The following is a 22,904-nucleotide window of genomic DNA, read 5'->3' as shown; positions in this document are numbered from 1 at the left end:
TTTTCCAATATTTTCTAGAAAACTCCAGTTTGACTTTACAATAACATTGCGAATAGGTTTAATCTAAATTATGGTACTGCGTTTTGTTCCAGGAGAGAGAGACGGGGAAGGGATACGGTACTGATTTGCGAAAACATACAGTTTGTTGTTGAGGCAATGCTGCTGCCAGATGGGTCGATATGAATAAGGTTATTCTGAGCATGTTTGGCTCGGCGATGGCGAGTGGTGGCACAGCGAGGGAGGGACACAGTCAGAATTGGATACACTATGCTATCTGAGCTGTCAGACTCCACACCCACGCTAAGTGAATGCCTAGCAGGCTGTCTAACAGCCTGCGACCCAGCATGCCTTAGGGGAATATGTCATGCCTGTCTCAAGCACCTGTCCATGTTCCTAGACAAAATGTGGGCACCTAACCCAGTAGGGTGTATGCATGCCATCTGCTTTAAGCGTGCCATGTTTACCCCAGAAGGAGGGCCAGTTATCTAAGAACATGAAACCCTATTGCTCACAGTATTTGGCCAGCCAGCGATTAAGGGCGACTAGTCTGCTGTAGATATCATCATTAAGAGTGACGGGAAGGGGACCAGAGACGATTAAACGATGCCGACTCATCTTGCTGGCGAGGTCCTGACTATGCTGTGCTTAGTAACCTCAGATTGTTTCATCCTAGCATTATTGGTGTCAACATGTACTATGATGTTATCATGGGTAGCCTGGTTGTTGTGTGCCTTATCCTTGTATCTATGCCTGTTTGCCAGCACCCTAAGGGTAGCCTCTATGTTGGGAACTCTGGCCCCTGGTAGACTATTTCGGCTGGCGCTTCTAGCCTAATGTTGCGGGTAATGGAGTCTCCAATAACTAGGATGCATGGTTTAGCGTGGGGACCAGGATAAAGTAATGGCCCAATGCCGAAGGGACTACGCTGTCTGGGGAGTCATGACTAATGCTCGGGCTAACACTAACACTAGCAGGCCTGCTAGAAGGCCTGGACCATAAACTACGAGTGCCCATCGTATCTAACGTGGATAATCTATCGTCCTCAAGCAGACGGACACGACTCTCTAACAGACAGAACAGGAAGCCATACTTACCAACGTTGGTGAGGGTAGTAATGGAGATGAATAAATGCTTAGCTGAGGCTAGGTGCTTAGGCTATGCTAGTGGCTACCAGAAGCTATGATACAGAGCTAGACTGAGTAACGTTAAGCGAAAGGCTATCTAGCAGAGGGTGCTTGGGCTATGCTAGTGGCTATAAGAAGCTATGATGCAAAGCTAGACTGAGTAGCAGCAGTAACAGATGTTACTAACTTGCTACAGATAAACCAACAGAAGTCAAGAGGGGAGATGCAGAAGAAATTGAAGAGTATAAAGCATACAGATTAAAAGGAAGGAATTAAAAGGGCAAAGTTAGAACGATAAAAACGAATGATACGCCGGGTAGACGCTAGCAGCGAGGTAATGCGTGGAACTGGAACCGGAAGTCAAAGTCCGAAGGAGTTTGAGGACTCCTTCAGTTGCAGACTCCGGTGCAGTTTGAACTGAGGACGCTCAGTTCAAAATGGATGCATTTGAGGGAAGACTTGCTGAGCTGGTACGCTCATACCAACATTTGTACAACCCATCATTGAGCGATTACAAAGACCATCAAATGGCCCAAAACTTCCTGCTTTACAGGGAATTTTCTCTCTACCGCACCCTGTCTTTGTGGAGAATACTGCAACGGAGAATGCGGCAAGTATAAATGCCTTCATGCTCTGTTGAAGTGTGCACGCCATCCGCGAAAGCACCCGGGCGAAAGTATAACCAAGCCTTAAAGCAGCCGCTCCAGCTGCAGGAATACCAGCGGAGATAAGGAGACACCGACGGGGAACGACAGCTGGTGTGAGGGTGAGGAATAAGAGAGAGAAGAATAGGAGATTCAAACCTTGCCTTCCGTCGGTGGTCATGGGGAACGTGAGATCGCTGGCCAACAAGACGGACAAACTCTCAGCCCTGGTGAGCAGTCAACATCAGTACTGGGAGAGCAGTGTGTTGTGTTTCATGGAGACATGGCTGCATGGGAATATACTGGACTGTTCGGTCGAACTAGCCGGCTACACGCTAGTGCGGGCGGACAGGGAGAAACAAAGCAGTAAGAAGTAAGGACAAGGTCTAGCCATCTTTGTTAACTCCAGATGGTGTAACCCAGGACACATTACTGTGAAGGCATGCATCTGTACTCCAGATATGGAGCTGTTGGCTGTGGGTCTGAGGCCATATTACTAAGTCTGTCCTGAGGGAGCTGAAGAGCGAACTGAAGAGCGAACTGAGGGAGGCTAGGAACAGCTACAGGGAGAGATTGGAAGGAAAGCTCCAGCAGAACAATGCTAAGGAGGTGTGGAAGGGGATGAAAAGGATTACTGGATCGGGTCCAGCCGTGGAGGGGAACAAGGAACATGCCGGCGCACCCCAAGGAACCGTACTGTCACCATTTCTTTTCACCCTCTACACCTCGGACTTCCGCTTCAACTCAGGATCGTGCCACCTACAGAAGTTCTCTGATGACTCCTCCATTGTTGGCTGCATCATTGAGGACAATGAGGAGGAATACAGAGAGCTGGTAGAGAGCTTTGTAGGTTGGTGCGACAACAACCACCTCCAGCTCAACATCAGGAAGACCAAGGAGCTGGTGGTAGACTTCAGAAGGAGTAGTAAGCCCCCAAAACCTGTAACCATTGAGGGGGAGGAGGTAGAGATAGTGAACTCCTATTGGTTCCTAGGAGTGCAGCTCAACAACAAACTGGACTGGTCGAACAACACTGAGGCCAGGGACAGAGCAGGCTGTACTTCCTGAGGAGAATCAGGTCCTTCAATGTGCACAACATGCTGCTGCAGATGTTCTACTAGTCTGTAGTAGCCAGTGCATTCCTCTTTGCTGTGGTGTGCTGGGGAGGTGGCATCAAGGCAGGGGAAACCAACAGACTGAATAAGCTGATGAGGAAGGCTGGCTCTGTAGTGGGACACAAACTGGACAGTCTGGAGGTAGTGGCACAGATGAGGATGAGGAGAAAGATCAATGCCATCCTGGAGAAACCCTCTCACCCTCTCCACGATGTGCTGAGGCTGATGAGGAGCAGCTTCAGCCACAGGCTCCTCCTCCCACGTTGCAGGACGGAGCGTCTCAGCTGACCCCTGTGCCAGGCAGACATGACCACCACATCTCCCCCCTCCAGCCCCACCCCCCACCCCCACCCTGCACAATAACTTGGCCCCTGGACCCTAGCCCCTTAGTACACCCCCCCACCCCCCCACCCCCACCCCCGACTGCCAAATGATCCTTTATACTGTATTTTAGGTTTACCTTACCCTACCTTACCTTACCTTACCTTACCTTACCTTACTGAAGAACAATGAATATGAGTTATTGGCTATGTATATGCAAGTGTATTTGTGATAGGAAGTGTGTCAATGTTGTTTTTTTTCTCTGTCCTTAGTCTGTTTCTTTTTTGTTTTGGATTTTTGGGGGTGGGAAGGGAAGGTGATGGGAAGTGAACTGATGTATGTCATATATTGTTTCTCTTAATAAAAACAAAATCAAATGAAGATAAGATGAAACTTTAATGAGGGGTATCAGTGGCTCAATGGTTAGCACTGTAGCCTCACAGCTAGAAAGTTGAGGGTTCGACTCCTGGCCCTGTATGTGTACAGTTTGCATGTTCTCCCCATGTTCTCTTGGGATTCCTCTGGAGACTCTAAATTGTCCATAGATATGAATGGGAGTGTCTGTCTATCTGTGTTAGCCCCTCTAATGGACTGGAGACCTGTTTCCCTGCCTTCTACTCAATGCATGCTGGGATAGACGCCAGCCACCCGTGACTCTGTACAGTAAGAAGTGGGAAAAGAAAATGAATGAAACTTGAATGGTCCCAGTGGGGAAATTGGGTTGTTGCAGCAGCAAATAGTAACTGACAATTCCAAATTGTCAAGAACATATTAAGTGGAAATATATGCAGAAAAGCATGAAATAAATATGAATTCCAGCATTTTGAGGGTGTGCAAAATAACAGTAGAACATACTGAAACAAAGAAAACATGAATGAAAATGTGACAGAGTGGCGATTTCAGCTAAATAATGGTGTAAATGTTGATCTTTTCAAGTCACTTTGGGATCGTTTGGCTTCCGGAGACTTGGATTATGCTGGAAGTGCTGCATGGAGCCATTTTATGTTGTTTTTTTTTAACCGTCAAGTCAGGTCAAGTCAGGTCCCCAGCAACTTCGGTTGTTTTGGAGAAGGCTTCTACGCTGTGGAGCTCAGGGCTTGCTGTATGGACTAACACACTTTACCTGAGTTTCAGCTGGCATAATGGTGAGTAGATAATGACTGAATATTCATTTTTGGGTGAACTATTCCTTTAATGGAAGAGGAAGTTCCAAAACAAAACAGACAGATGGGTCATAAATAGGTCATGAACAGAGTTTAACTACAGCATTTACAAATGCATTTATTAATTACTTAATTAACATGAAGAAATGTATTCATACTTCATACAACCTTATTATAAAGTGTCACCAATGTTGGATTAAAAATGTGAGTGAGTGGAGTGGCAATTAAGGGAGCACTAAGACACAAAAGGAAATGATCGAGATTGTCCTCTCCTGTCGATTTCTTTACATTTACACTAATTAATGCATTATAAATATCAGTGTGCTTTATAGGCCTAAAAGAGAATTTATAGCCAGGACAGAAGAATAAAGTGGGGGAAGTTCCTACTGCAGGAGTAGGGGTGTAACTATCAGCAACAATATTAGTAGACAGCCTGTCAAATAAATGCGCAGAGGAGATGAAGTGACGGTTAAAATCTTCACACATATCTGATTTGTTATTGATAAGACCATTTTCACAATTACTCTGGGAGGGGAGGGAGGTGGTGGGATTCCTTTTCAAAGAATTACAATTTTTCCAAAAACTAGACGCATTTGTGTTGCAGTTTGAAAGGTAGGCTAATGCATTGTTTTCTCGCTTGCCTAAAGCTCTGACAGTCAACCTGACAGCCTGTAGTTCTAGCCCTGGACCATGCTTTGTCTCTGATATGAATAGCAGTAGAGAGTTCTGGAGAAAACCACGGGTTAGATCTATTTTTGATTCAGAAGTTCTTATAAAGAGCATGCTTATCAGCAATAGAATAAACAGTAGATAAATAATCTAGGGCCAGGTCAGGGTCAGATGTAGAACAGAATCAGAATAGAAAAATACAAGTCATGTAAAAACCTTGTTCCACACGATGTCTAAAATTCCTTTTTGTGATGATAGCAGCTATATATTTTAAAATTGTAGTACTTATAATGCATGCAATTGGGCAGTGATTGCTAAGTAAGATGTCTAAGTATTTATGAGGCCTATTTGATAGTATAACATCAATTAATGTAGATTTTGAAGGATCTTTAATATTTGGCTTAGTAGGTTTGGATATTAGTTGAGTAAGATTTAACTCAGTACATAGCTCCTTTAGCCCACTAGAGTCACTAGGGAGCCAGTTAAGGTTCAGGTTACCCATAATAATTAATTCAGATGAGGCATAACATGACAACAGTTTACCAATATCCTCCAAGGCCTCTAGTTGCAGACTCATAACTGTGATTAGGGTTATTACAATTAACAGGCATCTGATTCACCACACGTCAAATGTTAATGGTCCTGTGTAAATCCAGTACAAGTTCAATATTGCATTTTAAAAGCTGTGAGCCTATATGCCATCCATCACATGCAAAAAAGTAGGGTCATTTCCAGAAGGCTGCAAAGTTATCAACAAATGGAATGCCCAGAGCATTGCAGTATCCTTTAAGCCAAATATACAGTTGGTGAATATGGCTAAAATTCATGCCTCCGAAGCAGGGTGATGGAAGTGGTCCAGATATAATGGATTGTTTACATGAGCCCAAAAGTGTGTTAATAAGTACCTTGAACTCAGCCTTTAGGATTTCAGACTGTTGTGGTTTAATGTCATTTGATCCAGCATGAACAACAACTGTGGAGGCTGTAGGGTGCTCTTGCAGTACGGGCAAGACTGATGAGTTAATATCCAACAGGCAGGGGCCCGGGAAACACAGTAGCTGAGCCCTTAAACCTACCCGTTTTTCAATTATTCTATTGGGCAACCCAATTTAGAGTTCTTTGTATCTGGAAGAATGACTCCCCCAGCTTGGAAACAGATCAAACAAGCCCATGTGATAAATGTTCAACTCAACAGCATTCCCTATATTCACGTATCGCAGGCACAAACATGTGACTTATAACCCATTAATAATGCATACAGCCAAAATATGGCATTATGTCAGAGTTAAGTTTGACACTGTTCATCCTATTACCGATCCACACCCTTCCTTTTCAATCCAGCACTGCCAGAGGCACTAAGAGATGGCTTAAGTAAATATTGGCATAATTACATTACACTGTAATCTTTCAAACAACTAAGTCTGAAGACTAAGTCTGATCCATAGGATTTACTTTACACCTGAAAGGTATCCTTGATGTAAGGTTGAAATAGGTACCTTCCTTCACATGTTCTGGACCTGCAGAATTCTGGAGCATTACTGGAGCACTGTCCTAAACACAATACAAGAAGTTGTAGGCATAGAAATCCCAACTAAACCTAGGTTGGCCCTACTAGGGGACTATTCGATGTTAGCGGTTAATGCAAGGGAAAACATTCACTTCATTAGACTAGCTCTAATAGCGGCTGACAAATATATAGCTATTCGTTGGAAAAATGAAGAGCCACCTATTGTGCCTTTGTGGCTGAAAGAACTTGCTTTATACTGTATATATAAAAACATATATATAATAATGTTTAATCTAAGAAAGAAGCCATCTCTGTTAATACATGCTGATAAGTGTTGGGGAGGATTTTTATCTTATATACAAAATAAAGTACCAAATATAAATGACAGTAATTAAAAGGCTGTCAATTTTGGATGAGCAATGAGTGGTTCTGGTTCTCAACAAGTTAAGTTAAGACATGAACTTGCATTGCTGAATTTGAACCCTTTTTTTTCCTACCTTCAACTATACTTATCATTTATATGTATTATTTTGTTAAGCATACCGAGTACACAGTTTTGTTTTTTATTTGTTAACCACTTTGCATTTATTTATTTGTTCCTTATTTTTGTTCTCATTGTAACCTCATTGTATGTGGGTGGGGAGGGATGAAAGAGGAAGGGAAGGGGGCAGGGTGGGAGGGGATTCAGGGATGGGGGTTCATGTGCACTGTTGTTCTACATATGCCCTACAGTGCCCTTTCAGTATAAAATACAAAACCTCAATAAACAGAAAAAAAGTACATAATCACCAATATCTAGGCCTATAATAACGTAACCCCCCACACACACACACACACACGCACACACACCTATCTCTCTCTCTCCGTCTCCTCTCTGTCTATCTGCTGGGTTGTAAGTGCAGTCGACTAGGGAACATGATAGATGACTGTGGTTGGAATAGGATTTTTCCCTCCGTTAATACCAAAACATCTGTCAGCCATTACTTCATACAGCCCACCCCTTCCTTCTCCCTCCTCTTCTCCTCCCCCTTTTCCTCCCTCCTTCTCATCCTTCCCTCTATCGCTCCTCTCCCACCTCCCTACTGCTGTGTGCTGCTGTGTTTTGGGAGTTTCCCCTCATTTGAAATGGAATGTGGCTCTAACCAACAGGGGTCCCCATACCGACGAAATGGATTATCTGGGCTCTATTTTTGTGAATCAATGGTGCATGGCACAAAGCGCAGTCAACAGTGCATGGCGCTGGTGCACAGCATAGGGACTGATGTTTGGTAATTTTGTGGCCGGCGATGTGCAGCGCACCTGCAGCGCAGTTGGAATCAGGGTTAGATTAGGAGGAATACATTATCAGTAGGTGCGGTAGGAGCTGGTGTCGTCATGACCAATCAAATCACCTCTTTTCCTTCCCTTTATATGCAGTGCACTCTGTGCCACGATGCTCTGACAATTTCATGATGGGGAGAACAGTTCGGAAAGGTTCTGCCACAAAAGCTTTTCCCAAGAGGAAATTTATGTCCTTGTGTTGGAGGTGCAGAATTGTCACAAGCGAATATGCAGCACCTTCAAATAAATTAGATTGTGAGGAGGTTACCTTGTTGCTCTGGTCCTAGGAAACAGTTCAGTGATATTAGATGTAGAGCCAAACATTTTTGATGGCGAACCACAGGGATACTTTGGTTACGGGAGGGGTCATCCACCAGCCAGTCCCTGATATCTATAGTGGACAATCCTCACTCTATGTGTCATGGCACATACTGACAGTTCTATTCAACCACAGCCACATTTAGAATGAATTAAAAATGCTGTATCTGATTTTTTGCTACCTGAGGGATTTATATCAAAGTCAAATTGGCTAACATATAAACAAAAAGGGTGGGTAAGCTTTTGAATAGGATCTGTTCATGCACACATTGCTTGGTAAAGCCACAGAAATAGCACAGAACACGACTGCACTTGCGCTTTTGACCTAGTCTGAGCAGAAGGGCGGCGCAAGTGTTACAACATCGCCACCTGATGGTTTGTATGAGCACCAGGACTCAGGTTCAGTATTAGTGTGACCAGTTTGGAGGGAACCACAATGACCAAGACACAGGCAGGAGTTAGTATAAAATGGAGGAACATTTATTTAAAATGTAGAGTGTACAGGTGCAGTCCTTGGTCCTGTTGCACTTCCCTCTCCTCTTTGGGCCCTCTTCTCCTTCGGTCCTGGAACAAGGAATAGGCTACAAAAAGAGGAACATTTTAATTTAAAACGTAGGAATGTACAGGTGCAGTCCTTGGTCCCGTTCCACTTCCCTCTCCTCTTTAGGCCATCTCCTCCTCCGCCAGTCCTGGAACAAGCAGGCAATTTTTTTGCACAACAACAATGCTGAGGAAATTTTCCTTTAAAAAGGCTCCAGGCCGTAGTGTTATTAAACAGTAAAAATCCAGATCCAGGTTTTTCCTTTTAACACAATATTGCACAGTCCCCAGGTCGTCAACCACATTACTGCACAACTTTCACGTGGTCACCAGCCTTTTCCACCACTTCTCCGTGGTTCGGCCGCAGCCAGCCAAGCACGCAACCGGCCACGACTTCTCCCATCGGTGTCCCGAGCCGTTCTCACGGTCTGATCCTTAAGAATAGATCGGGGGAAACCAGCACCAAATGAGAGGATAACGGAAGAATCATACCTTCGTGCTCACGCGGTCAATTAGACTAGATCTGCTACTGACACATCCCCTACTGTGACTCTCCTCACACTTAGGCACAGTCAAGTCAAATACAAAGTCAAAAACAAATCACCTAAATGCAAAAACAAACCATGTAAATGTCACATGCGCAAAGCCATGCACGGTCACAAAAATAGAGCTCTGACGTTTTCACTGACCAGAAATAAATACTTAAATAGCAACACAGAGTGCTATGCATTAGTGCTACAGATGGTGTGGCAATGGCTACAGACGGTGCATTAGTGGCTACAAATGGAGCACTAGTGGCTACAGACTTTGCATTAAAGGCTACAAATGGTGCATTAATGGATACAGATGGTGCTTTAGCTGCTATAGATTTGATTTTGATTTTATTTGGATCTCTTTTAGCCCGTTGGCTAATCTTCCAAGAGTCCACATTAAAAACATTTAAGCATACAATAATTCATAATAATACAACACATAATTGTTGACACACACATATCATATACATACATGCATACATACACACATATAACCTACATACATTGGCACATATCCTGTGTGGACCTACATATATACACATATTCATCTACATGTGTTCACATATAATACCAATACTCTACAAACCTACTGACAGTGCAGTACAATAGTGTGATGATAACTACATTTGAATCTTGAAATCTTGCAATCAACAATCCAACTGCCGTACTGTTCTTGAGTGAGTTATTGTAATGAATTCCATAATTTAACAGTTCTGAAAATAAAAGTCCGTCTTCCCATTTCAGTTTTTATTTTTGGTAGTACATAATGATTTTTATCTCTTATTCTTATGTTAACTTGATGTTTATCACGTACTAATCAGAACAGTTTGTCCTTAATGCTAACTGGCTTTTTAAACTTTTGAATTTTTGAAATTAGTGTAATAGAATGTTGTCTCACACCTTAAGACCATTCTTGCTGCCTTGTTTAGTGTGATCTGCAGTCCTCATATCTCTCTGAGCTGCATTGCCCCACACTGCACAGCAATAATTAATGTGACTGTAGATTAGACTATGAGATATTACCTTAAGAATGTCTTTAGATAAAAACTTTGCAATTCGTCCAACCATTCCTGCCATTTTCATCACTCTTTTAGAAAGATCTGTAATATGAGATTGTTTTGTATTTTAACTCCCAATAATTTGACTTCTGTAACCTCTTTAATTTGAACACAATTTCTTCCTCTTTCTTGTAGTACATATAATCTTATTTTTCATTTTATTTACATTTAATGCCAATTTATTGTTTTCCACCCATTTGATGACACATTTAAAAGCATTTGATAAATATTCATGCAACTAAGTTTGTGAATCTGCTACTGCAGTGATGGTTGTATCATCCGCAAACATATGTGCATTTGAGTTGGCTAACACTAAGGGAAGATCATTTGTGTATATAATAAATAACAATGGTCCGAGGCAACTCCCTTGTGGGATGCCACAGGTAATCATACGTGGAGAAGAAAAGGAGCCATTAAACATAGATAGATTGCTTTCTACCGTTTAAATAGGATTTCATCCAATTAATAGCATTCTTACTGAAGCCATAATGAATTAATTTTTTAAGTAGAATTGTGTGATCTATCAAATCGAACGCATAGATGGTGCATTAGTGGCTACAGATGATGTTTCAGCAGCTACTGACAGTACTTCAGCAGCTACCAATGGTGCTTCGGTGGCTACAGACAGTGCATCAGTGGCTACGGACGGTGCATTAGTGGCTACAGATGGTGCATTAGGGGCTACAGATGATGCAACTACTGACAGTATTTGAGCAGCTACCGATGGTGCATTGATGGCTACAGAGGTGCATCTGGGGCTACAGATCACAGCCTTGCAACTTGCGCCTTCTAATGGGCAGAGAGACCATTATTGCATGGAAGTCAATGAGGCTAAATGGCTAATATGGTCTATTGTGTCATTACAGAGTTGTTAGCCTGGAAAGCGTCTTAAAGCTACACTAAGCAATTTTTTTCTGACCATTAGAGGGGGACAGAAACCGCAACACATTTTGTAAACACACACAGCAAAACTGCTGGGCGACGGAAGCCCTTAAGGACAAACCGTGCATAAAGGCTAATGGCTAAAATAAACGTACCTACGGAGAACTATAGCCGGTTACCAGTCTCGCTTTGCCAGATTTTTCTCCCGCTGAAGGTTACATGTCCCACAATGACAAGTAAAGAGGTAGGTAGCAAGTTTACAAGTTGAAAATGTTTACTCACTTGCTTCATCGATTCCGCCATTACTCGGGCCGAATTTGACAACAAACTTTAGGAAAGAGGTGAGAACAACAACACAGCTGGTCCGCGTGTGTGGCTATTTGTTTATATCATTACGTCTCATGGAAATCTCCACGTAGCACACATTAGTTTCAGGATTAGTTACAGGGTCTGAAATCGCTTATTGCAGGTTTAATGTATGGTGATGGACAAAAACGTTTTTTTTTTCAAAAACAAGATCTATGATCAAGTTTTACATTTAGAACAAATACTACCCAGGTCATATTGTACATGTCAATAAATTCAATGCAATTGGAAGTTTCAGTCATTCACAAGACATGCTTTTATGCAAATCCTGCATAGAGCCCCATTCTATCTCGTCTCCGAGAGATAATATTACCATATTTGACCACAAGGGGGGCAAAGGTACGTTTTTCGAGTTGCATATCTGTGTAACTCATAAAAAGTCTGTGTACAGATGGTGCATTAGTGGCTACAGATATTGCATTAATGTGAACAGATCTCAGTAGAGCAACCAGGAATGCATTTGATGGTGTCTGTAATGCTGAACTGTATTATGTATAGGAGAGAAGGAGTTGAGCACTTGGCAGCTTTTGAAACAAACCCAGGTCACTCCATTCACCCCTGTACTGCTTTGTTGCTATGACGTAACGAGACACACACACACACACACACACACACACACACACACACACTTTCCATCAAAAGAGAGGAGTATGACAAAATGTGTTTTTTCTTCTTTTAATCAGCCTTGCTATATGGGGAAGTATTGGATTCATTACCAGCCAAACCAAAGACAGCCTGCCCATTGTTCCCTTTTTATAGACAGGAGAAAAAACGGGGAAAAGGGAAAAGAAAAAAACAGGAAATAGAAGGAGAAAAAATGATGTGGAGAATTTATAGCTTCTTACCATATGGAGCCTTCTTTCAATTAGGCCTGTAGAGAGTAATCAACAGCACAGCATGTCTTAAACCTATGGCTTGGACCCAACAGGGTCGCGGGGCATTTTTCTGTTGGGTCCCGACATGATGAGTACAAAGGTGGAAGCAATGAATTTTGCTTTTACTTAAGTTTAACTTCACAAGATTTTAAATCGCTTCCATTAAAGACAGTACATACTGTATTTTATTGGCTCTCAGCATTGCATCAGATGTCATCAGGTAGAGTATAAATTATGCTATAATCTGGTTATGCTTTTTTCCACTAGTTTTTTTTCTCTCCAATTAATAGAATCTAGTTTGAACCCTCTGTCATCTCATCCTTTTTACATTACATGGGAAAAATCAAGTTAGTTTTTTTTTTTACTCTATTTTTATTCTAGTACTATTACTTCTACTTAAGTAAAATTTCAGCAAAGCAACAATACTTAGACGTAAGAAGAATATGTTAATAGTCTTTCCTCCACTGCTAGACTACCAGTATGTTTATAATGAGCCTGGCTCCCAGTTGGAAAGACTCCATTTACTCAGTTTGGTCCTGGACTGAATCAGTTGAAAACCTCCTGTCCCAGGCCATAACCAAGACCAGTTAAAATTTGAACAATTTTTCCAGTTTTCATGGCTCTGAATTAACTGTAAGCGGCCAGTAGGGTCAGACAGGTATATGATGACCAGTGTCTCTCCTTCTACTCAACAGTCAGGATCAATCACCCTGCCATCATACCTAATAACATTAGTACTAGTTTCTAAATGCTTTGTCCTTAGTAGCATTTTAATATCCTATGTTGGGTCAGAGAATTTCATTAGTATTGGTTTCAGAAGAGAGTTTCAGTGTGTCATGGTCTAAAGTATTGGTTTCAATGGAGTTGACTAGTTTCAAACTGGTCTGATTGGTAGTATTTCCGTAACTGTTTAGTGAGGAGAGCCAATCAAGACCAAGTCCAGTTGTGATGCTGGAGTGATTGTGTGTTCACGTGCTGGTAGGAAGGTCTGATATCCAGGACTTCAAAGTCGGCTGCTAAACTGCATTGCATTTGTGTGCTATTTTGTTGGAAAATCAAACCCGGAAAACAAACGATAAACAAACATGAACGTCCTGAAAAGGATCATGTGGATTTGGCTGCTTCTTGCTTTTAAAAAGTTGTGATGGTTATCCTGGCTAATTACAAACATGTAATAAAGGTACATGTGTACTGTATATAAGTGTTTTCTTATCACTGACCAACACAAAACTAAATGTTTCCACCATGTTGAGAAGGTTAAATCATTGCGAAAGGTTATTCATGTGAGATTTCCAAGTAGGAAATTGATTTTTCTGATGTATCAGCATGCAGGGTTAGTTCAAAACTGCCTGTACAAAAGGATGGATTTTTGAATATGCCATAACTTTAAATTCAACCAAACATAATCAAATTTTAACAACATCCTCATTAAACATCTTTGATCATATATGTATATAAGTAGAAGGAAATTTGAATTATATAAATATTATATATAGCATTATATGCTATATATAGCCAATTCACATAATGGCTCACAAACATAGCACCCCTTCAACAGGGGTGTGAAGGGGTTGTTGTTCAAATGGAAGGAAATCAGCCACCAGAGCATCTTGTCATTAGCTAAATATACCTGAGCAATGTCTACACCTAAAACCAATTAGAATGAATTGTAAAATACTTTACTTTTCATTTTTAAATGAAGTTGATGGTCTATTTTCCATTCACCAACAAGTCTGAGTTACTGTACACGCCTCGATCAGTGTGTAATAATGGTGATAGTTCAGTTACATTCAATTACATCACACCTTTCTCTCTATCTCTGTAGACTAGTCAGTGTAAGGTAATAAACTACCGCAGACTAGTAGGTTAGTAGTCAGTGTAAGGCAACAAACCACTGTAGACTAGTAGGTTAGTAGTCAATTTGAGGTTATAAACCATTGTGGGCTAGTATGTTAGTAGTCAATGTAAGGCAAGGTAAATCACTGTGGGTTCTTTGGTTAAGGTAAGTTTCGTCTTTGGGTCAAAAATATCTAGCTGAGAAACACTGGTCTCCAAAACTAGTAAAGTTCAATAGTTAGGGTTTATAACCAGGAATATTACACAGTTCAAGCAACATGGTTATGACAGCCATCTCATGCTAAAGTTATTTAGTAGCAGTATCCGTTCCAAAGGCCTTTACACAGAAGACTCAAATACATGAAAGAGTATTACAAAATTATAAATGGAAATTAAAATAATCTTCAATGACATTTTATGATTTATCCAAATCTATAGCATTAAGAGGCTGCTTTTCTCTAATGTATTACAGTGAGAAATAGGAATTGAGAATTGAAAAGTTTGATTGTCAAAGGAGCTGGAGTTTTATATTACAATTAGATTGGATTGGATTGGATTGGACTGAAATGAAAGCTGACTCCAGATCTCCTTTAGGCCAGTTATTCAGCATAGTCTTCTCCATAGCCTGATTAACAGGCCCTTTCATAAAGGTTCAGCCAGGATATTTTTCCGCCTTTTATCATTGTTTTAACTGTAAAGGAGTGAGAAATGGTATCAATATTTTAAAAAATATTTCAGATCACTCGACTCATCTATTAGAATAGAATAGAATAGAATAGAATAGAATAGAATAGAATAGAATTCATTATCCTTAGTGCAGTTGCTGGTTGTATGTTACATGGTGTTTTTGTTTGGTTTTGTTTGCGTGCGTGTGTGTGTGTGCGTGTGTGTGTGTGTGTGTGTGTGTGTGTGTGTGTGTGTGTGTGCGCGCACGCGCGTGTGTGTGTGTGTGTGTGTATGTGCCCTGCCTGTTGTCAGATCTGACGGTTACCAGACGGTGGGCGCTACCGTATGAGAGATTGAGTTTCTCTCTGACAAGGCACACACACACACACTCCTGTCTCTCAAAAATGGTTCCCCACCACTACTGCAAGCTTCTTGTTGTGACCGCACTAAGAAAATACATCAGGTAGGCCTCAACTAATAAGAGCAACTATTATTATTATTTGTAGTAGTAGTACTAGTAGTATCAGCAAGACAGTTGTGAAATTTTTGGGAAAGAACAAACTAGATATTTTGTCTTATTTTCAACCCAATGTGAGTGATAAAACAAGTGCCCAAGTAAATTTAACTTGTAGACAGACAGACATGTCATTTTCACATGAGCCATCCTTGTAACTGAAATGACTATAGTCTAAAGTTTGCTTGCTACCTGGCAAGGAGAGTGAATGAATGTGTAGCTATCTATTGTTGCTTGATTTATTGTAATGTTAGCTAAATATGTTGCAGTGGTGTATCATATAATCTGAATATTGTAATTTAAAAGTCTCCTATAGACAGTCATTGATCTCGTAACTTATGAATGCATGCATTTTTTCAAGGTAATGTCATTCTATCAATATCATAACAAGAGATTGAGGGAGTCAGGGTCAGGGAGACAGCAGAGAGCAGCCACACACAAACCCCAAATCCACAGTGGTGCAGAAGCTGTCAGACAGGACAACAATCTTCCATCAAATTATAATAATTACATAAAAGAAATCCATTCAAATATAATACAGAGGTGTGTTATAAGATCTATAATCTATCTATCTATAATCTCTATAAGATGTTACCAATTTAGGATTCAAGATAACAACAGTATAGTGATATATGCAGTGTTTCTGTGAAAAGCTCTATTTGGGGGTAATGAGGTCAACGGTAAAATTATCACAACACCTGCCAAGTTATCACAGTATTTGTCATATGGCCTAATTTGTTTTTGAGGGTAAATAATGATAAAAACACCATCAGAAATTGGGTAAAATTACTTCAATCTAGTACTAGAGGTGTCATGGCATATAATGTAAAAATGCATCAAATTGCACATAGTGAGCAAAAAAACTTCTAGGGGATTACAACTAAAAAATTAAATCACATAGCCATTTTGACCCCCCTTCACTGGCTCCCAATTCAAGCCAGATCTTACTTCAAAGTGCATCTGCTAATGTATAAATCGTTACACAGGCTCGTGCCGTCCTATTTATCTTATCTCATCATCCCATATATTAGTGGTTCTCAATGTGGGGTCCGGGGACCCCCAGGGTTCCTGCAGGGGGTTCCAGGGGGTCCCTAGAAAAATGAGGAGTAGTTTAATTTCATTATAATTTAATTAATTAAGAATTATCCCAATTGGAAAATGACCACTGACCATAAGAATGACCACTGTGATCCTATGTTTCACTCTCACTGTATTATCTCCCCATGTACAGTGTAGACAGTTCTACAATTCAATACTGAATCAACAACCATAATCTTCCTATGGGTCCCTGGAGTAAAACCTTATTAAATGGGTGTCCATGACCCTAATTTCTGTCTATCTGGGGGTCCATGACATGAAAATGTTTGAGAACCACTGGCTTATGTACCCCCTTGTGCCCTCCGATCGCAGGACGCTGGTTACCTTACTGTCCCAAGAATCAAGAAGAAATTGACAGGCAGCAGAGCATTTTCCTACTGATTCTCCAAACTCAAAACCTATCTATTCTCAATCATATGACCAACCCTAGCCTTATCTAGTTCAGGACCGACACAGTCTCCTCTCTTACTTTAGTTTAGACAGTATTAATATAGGAACCAGCCATTGGGAACGCGTCTAGGGCTGTCTCTTGGGTCTGTCTGCATCATTACACTCACTGTCTGTCTGTATGAGTGTGTACATCACTGAATATGTCTGCTTTGAGTGTGTGGGCTATGTTGAGTGTATGGCTGTGTGTGTGTGTGTGTGTGTGTGTGTGTGTGTGTGTGTGTGTGTGTGTGTGTGTGTGTGGCTGTGTTAATCCTTCTTTTTCAGACACCTGCTGCAAGCAGTGATTTTACCTGGCAGTGGACGCAGGTGCTGCCCCTAGCTTTTGTGGATGTCGCCACTGTCCTAGCTGGCTCAAGTCCCATCTTTCTGCCTCATCATGTTTCTCTTTGTCTTATTTGCTTTCTTATCTAGGGAGTTTATCATTGCCTTCACTGAGGGTTTAAGGTTGGTGTATGTATATATGATGTAGTATGGTATATGACATGTATATGATGGTGTGTGAAGCCCTTTGAGACTTGCTTGTGATAAAGGGCTATATAAATAAACAAGACTAGGCTATACTAGACTGGTGCCAGTTAGGCTAGGCTAGGCTAGGTAGGTTAGGTAGGCCTGTTATGTCTTTCCAACAAGTTATTTTGTGTTCTGTGCTTTTTGTTTCCTTGTATTTTATTTGTTGCATACTGTATTGCATAATTTTGTTTTGTTATCTTTGATTAGTTAGATCTAGGTAGACCTGTTCTCTGTAGCCCTTTGAGAAATTATTTTGTGATGAAGGGCTCTATAAATAAACTTGACTTGACTTAATAGTAATAGTAATACAAGTAATGGAGGTAATGAAAGTAGCAGTACTAGTAGTAGTAGCTATAGCAGCAGCTGTAGTAGCAGCAGTAATAGTAATTGTTATAGTAGTAGCAGTAGTATTAGCTGTAGTAGTATTAATAGCATTAGATCCAAAATAAATTTTGCAGGATGTTATTCAAGTCATTTAGTTTGTAAGACAGCCCAGCCCACAGTATTGTATTCAGTCAGTGAATTAGGAAGGATTTAACATGTAACTTCATTACTGTGGAAGAATTATTTGGACTCAATTAATTAAATAAATAAATAAATTGTGAAATGTTGCCATGTGTATGCCAGCAAAATAAATAAAATTGTGAAAAGTCATAAATAAATAAATGAATAAATAAATAAATACATAAGTAAATAAATAAACAATACATAAATAAAAGCATCATCAAATTAATAATTGAATTCATGAATAGCCAATCAATTAAATCTATATTTTTTTTATTATTTATCTACTCATTTATTTATTTCAGTGTTGCAAGGTGTAGAGCATACAATGAAATAAACATATCTGTCAACTTCATCCATCATAGTCTGATAGCTGAATAATTGGTTGAATTTTACAGAAACACCTTCACTGGCTGCAGTCTCAAGCAATCAATTTTTGTGTGCTACAATGCATGGAGAAATTAAACTGCCATGCTGTAGAGGCTAACTGTAAAGGGATGGGTTCCAAAAGTTAGCCTACTTTGGGCTTCCATTTTGTCCGCTAATGTAAACATATCTCCCACTATATCATGCAAAATCTCTAACTAAACATTTGCCCTCGGCACCACCATTTTGATGCAGGCATAAACAATCAATTAGGGTTCAACTATCAAACAAAACCCAGTTGACAGAAATACTTATTTCATTGCACTCACCACATCTTGTGACACTGATTAATTAGTAGGTGAATAGATAAATAAAGAATTAAATGTTATATATTTAATCATCTGTTTATTTATATACTTTAATATATATCGCATTATATATATTTATAATTATTTATTTATCAATGCATGTATGTATTTATAACATTTCACTATTTAATTATTTGTTTATTTTAATTTGTCCTTAATAGTCCTCCATACATTAGATGGTTATAACCATCAGCTGTTCCCCTAGTAGTAGTAGCAGCAGTAATAGTAATAGTAGTAGTAGCAGTAGTAGTAGTAGTAGCAGCAGCAGTAACAGTAATAGTAGTAGTAGCAGTAGTAGCAGTAGTAGTAGTAGTAGTAGTAGTAGTAGCAGCAGTAACAGTAATAGTAGTAGTAGCAGTAGTAGTAGTAGTAGCAGTAGTAGTAGTAGTAGTAGCAGTAGCAGCAGTAACAGTAATAGTAGTAGTAGCAGTAGTAGTAGTAGTAGCAGCAGTAACAGTAATAGTAGTAGTCGCAGTAGTAGTAGTAGTAGCAGCAGTAACAGTAATAGTAGTAGTCGCAGTAGTAGTAGTAGTAGCAGCAGTAACAGTAATAGTAGTAGTCGCAGTAGTAGTAGTAGTAGCAGCAGTAACAGTAATAGTAGTAGTCGCAGTAGTAGTAGTAGTAGCAGCAGTAACAGTAATAGTAGCAGTAGTAGTAGTAGTAGCAGCAGTAACAGTAATAGTAGTAGTAGCAGTAGTAGTAGTAGTAGCAGCAGTAACAGTAATAGTAGTAGTCGCAGTAGTAGTAGTAGTAGCAGCAGTAACAGTAATAGTAGCAGTAGTAGTAGCAGTAGCAGCAGTAACAGTAATAGTAGTAGTAGCAGTAGTAGTAGTAGTAGCAGCAGTAACAGTAATAGTAGTAGTAGCAGTAGTAGCAGTAGTAGTAGTAGTAGTAGCAGCAGTAACAGTAATAGTAGTAGTAGCAGTAGTAGTAGTAGCAGCAGCAGTAACAGTAATAGTAGTAGCAGCAGTAGCAGTAGTAGTAGCAGCAGTAATAGTAGTAGTAGCAGTAGTAGTAGTAGTAGTAGTAGTAGTAGTAGTAGTAGTAGTAGCAGCAGCAGTAATAGTAATAGTAGTAGTAGCAGTATTGGCAGTAGTAGTAGCAGTAGTATTAATAGCAATAGTATCCAAAATGTTAATTAGCAGTTTAGTTTGTATGCCAGCCCAGCCTACAGTAGTGTTCAGACAGTGAATTAGGAAAGCTTTAACAGCATGTACCTTCATTACTGTCCAGTGAAAACCATCAGCTGTTTCTCCACTATCATGTGAGCTGGCAGTTTCTGAAAACCAGGTCCTAAAGCACTGTAAGGTCTAAAATGGTGGCTGTTATCAAGTAGATTGTCCCTTTAACCCCTTTTTAGTCTAGACAGAATTTCTCAAAACTGTACCCAGGACTGATCATGACAACAGTATCAAATAAGTTTTAGTATGTTTTAAGTATATCTTTGAATAAATTTGTTCTGGTGTGTTTTAGTGAGCCTGGGCCGACAACAGCACTTCCTGAGAGAATGAACACGTCCTTGAAATAGTAGTATAGCTGAAATTCCACCACCATTGACATAACACAGATGACAAAAACTCTAGTTCTCAAAAATCATATAGATATACTTTCTTTCCTATAAGGATAGTATCTAGGCATACACATTTCCAAAAACTTTACTTCTTAAGAAAAACATTGTAAAATGAAAAACCATTTGATTTATTTGGGGGGGGGGGTGGGGGTTCAGTTCTCCAGGTTTTTTGAGGCTTCCATGTGTTTTTGGGTCAAATAAAGAGTGTAGGAGCACCAGAAAACCCAGTTCCTCCAGACGGTTTGACCCACCCTCCAGTTTGAGGCCTGCTGAATCCCAGTATGATAACAAGAAAGCCACGATAAGCATAGTAGGGCCAGGTGAAGCAGCTTTCATCAGTGTTTCCACTCTCTTCTTCTGGAGAAATACATTTTCTAAGGACTTTTATGTTTATTAAGGAGAAAGCAACAGTTTAACAGAATTCACTGGCCTATAGGTGGCACTATCTGCTTGGACCACATTAATTGCTGCTTGCTTCTATATTTCTAGTTAGGGGTCTTAGCACAAAGTTCCGGAACCCTATTGTTATTGTGCTGATTATTAGGGTCCAAGCACAAAGTGCTGGAACTCTATCGTTTTTGTTAGGATTATTATTAGGGGTCCAAATACAAAGTGCTGGAAGCCAAATTTATATGAATATTGAAATTGATAGATATTGACATTGATATTGGAGCAAAATATCAGCTACCAGCAGCTTCAATCCAAATATAACTATGAGTCTTCAAAAACCCATATCTGTAAGGTAAACTGCTAAACAAAAGTATAGCATGAAAAATACTAGCAACAATTAGCAATAGTTGCAATTGTGGCAATAAGTGCTCGTGATGATGCCCGTCAGTAAATTTAACAGCAGAAGGGAAATCTGTCTGTCGCCCATCTAAGTGTGTGTGTGTGTGTGTGTGTCGGCCCACTCTGTGTTATTCCAGTTCTGTGAATGGGAGCTGTTGCAGTAATTTAGATCGGTTTGTGTCTCCTGATAATGACACATAATTAGACTGCAGGTCAGTCTGTCAGACTCCTGATCTCACACACACACAAACTCACGCACACACACACACACACACACACACACACACACACACACGCACACAAAGTGTCTGGTTAAAAAAAACATCAACCTTGCCTTGATTTATGTATTGATACTTACTAAATGAAAGTGAGGTATCTCTCTCTCTCTCTCTCTCTCTCTCTCTCTCTCTCTCTCCCTCTCTCTCTCTCTCTCTCTGGTTTACATTTAAATAAACAAAATGTTAATGAAAGAGAAAAAATATGAATAACAACTTAAATGTAAAGTAAGAAAATGTTAGTAAAAAGTAAAAGTAAAAGATATGATTAAAGTATAAATGAAAGTACATTAAAAATAAGCAAAATGTTATAGTATATTATAATTAATGATTAATTAAATAATCATTAACTAAACATAACTAAAATACTAACTAAAATATTAAAAAATCATGAAAGACATTCATTAGCGGCATCTTACATTCGTTCTCCCTCTCCTCATCTCTCTACCTCCATTGATTTACTGTAGTGTGAGCAGGTAGGTTGCTTTGGCGGTTTATTGGTCATTAGTTGTGGTGTCGGCAGGTCTCACACGTCTCTCTCCTGGGTGGCCCTCACTCTCTCTACCTCTCTCTAACTTGTTCTTGCCTATCCCTCCGGCACAGGCTGTTTTCAGCAGCCATGTTGAAACAAGACTAAGGCCTTATTCAGCCCAAATCGGCTTTTTGGCATATCCAGATTGATTTTATCAAGTCTGAACAGCAAATATATGCATGGAAACCGATTTTTGCAAATCAGATTTAAGCCACATTTGTATGTGGTTTGAAATACAATTGAAATCGGATTTCTACAGATTCTCAGTCTGACCGCTCTAGCAGCTCAAAACGGTTTTCAAACTGTCCTTAACGTCACTCACAGCACGACACATGCCGTTGGCGTCACATCCAAAGCGCCAGAAACAAAAATGATGAACGAAAACAACAGCCTTTACCATTGGGGATGTTGTCTGCTGCGAAGAGGAATTCTGTGCCGCGACTAGACCGTCCTGTGGTGTGGAGGCAGAGATGATAAGTTCCGTATCTGAAAAACGTGCCGTCAGTTACCGTACGTACACACACCGACGTCGTTACCACGGCAACCAATGCAGATACCTTGACAGTGCCTGAACACACAAATCCGACCTGATCACTTGCAAATAACAGTGTGGACAGTCAGTCCTAAAGATCGGATTTGAGAAACAAATCGAATTTGCCTGCAGTCTGGACAAAGCTTAAGAGTCTAACAGCCCTACGACTCGGGTCTCCCGCTTGAGAGTCTGCAGTCTAACTCCCTGCGTGCCACGTGACCCATAAAGTGGTGAACAGAGCGACCGACTGACCGACCGACAATACCATCCATAGAGCACCTGCTGTAGCAGGGATAAAAAACAAAGCAAGTCACAACTTGGCCAGCTGGCCAGAATTCAGATTTTTCCAACTTCATAATCCGACATGGAGGGGTGTTCAAGTGGTGTTTAGTCCAAGTAGTCAAGTGGGATAGTCCTATACCCGATAAACCCGACAGCACTTGAATGCACAATTAGATC

Source organism: Centroberyx gerrardi, chromosome 3 (assembly GCF_048128805.1).
Source record: "Centroberyx gerrardi isolate f3 chromosome 3, fCenGer3.hap1.cur.20231027, whole genome shotgun sequence".
Taxonomy (NCBI): domain Eukaryota; kingdom Metazoa; phylum Chordata; class Actinopteri; order Beryciformes; family Berycidae; genus Centroberyx; species Centroberyx gerrardi.
Note: the sequence above shows the minus strand (reverse complement) of the source record.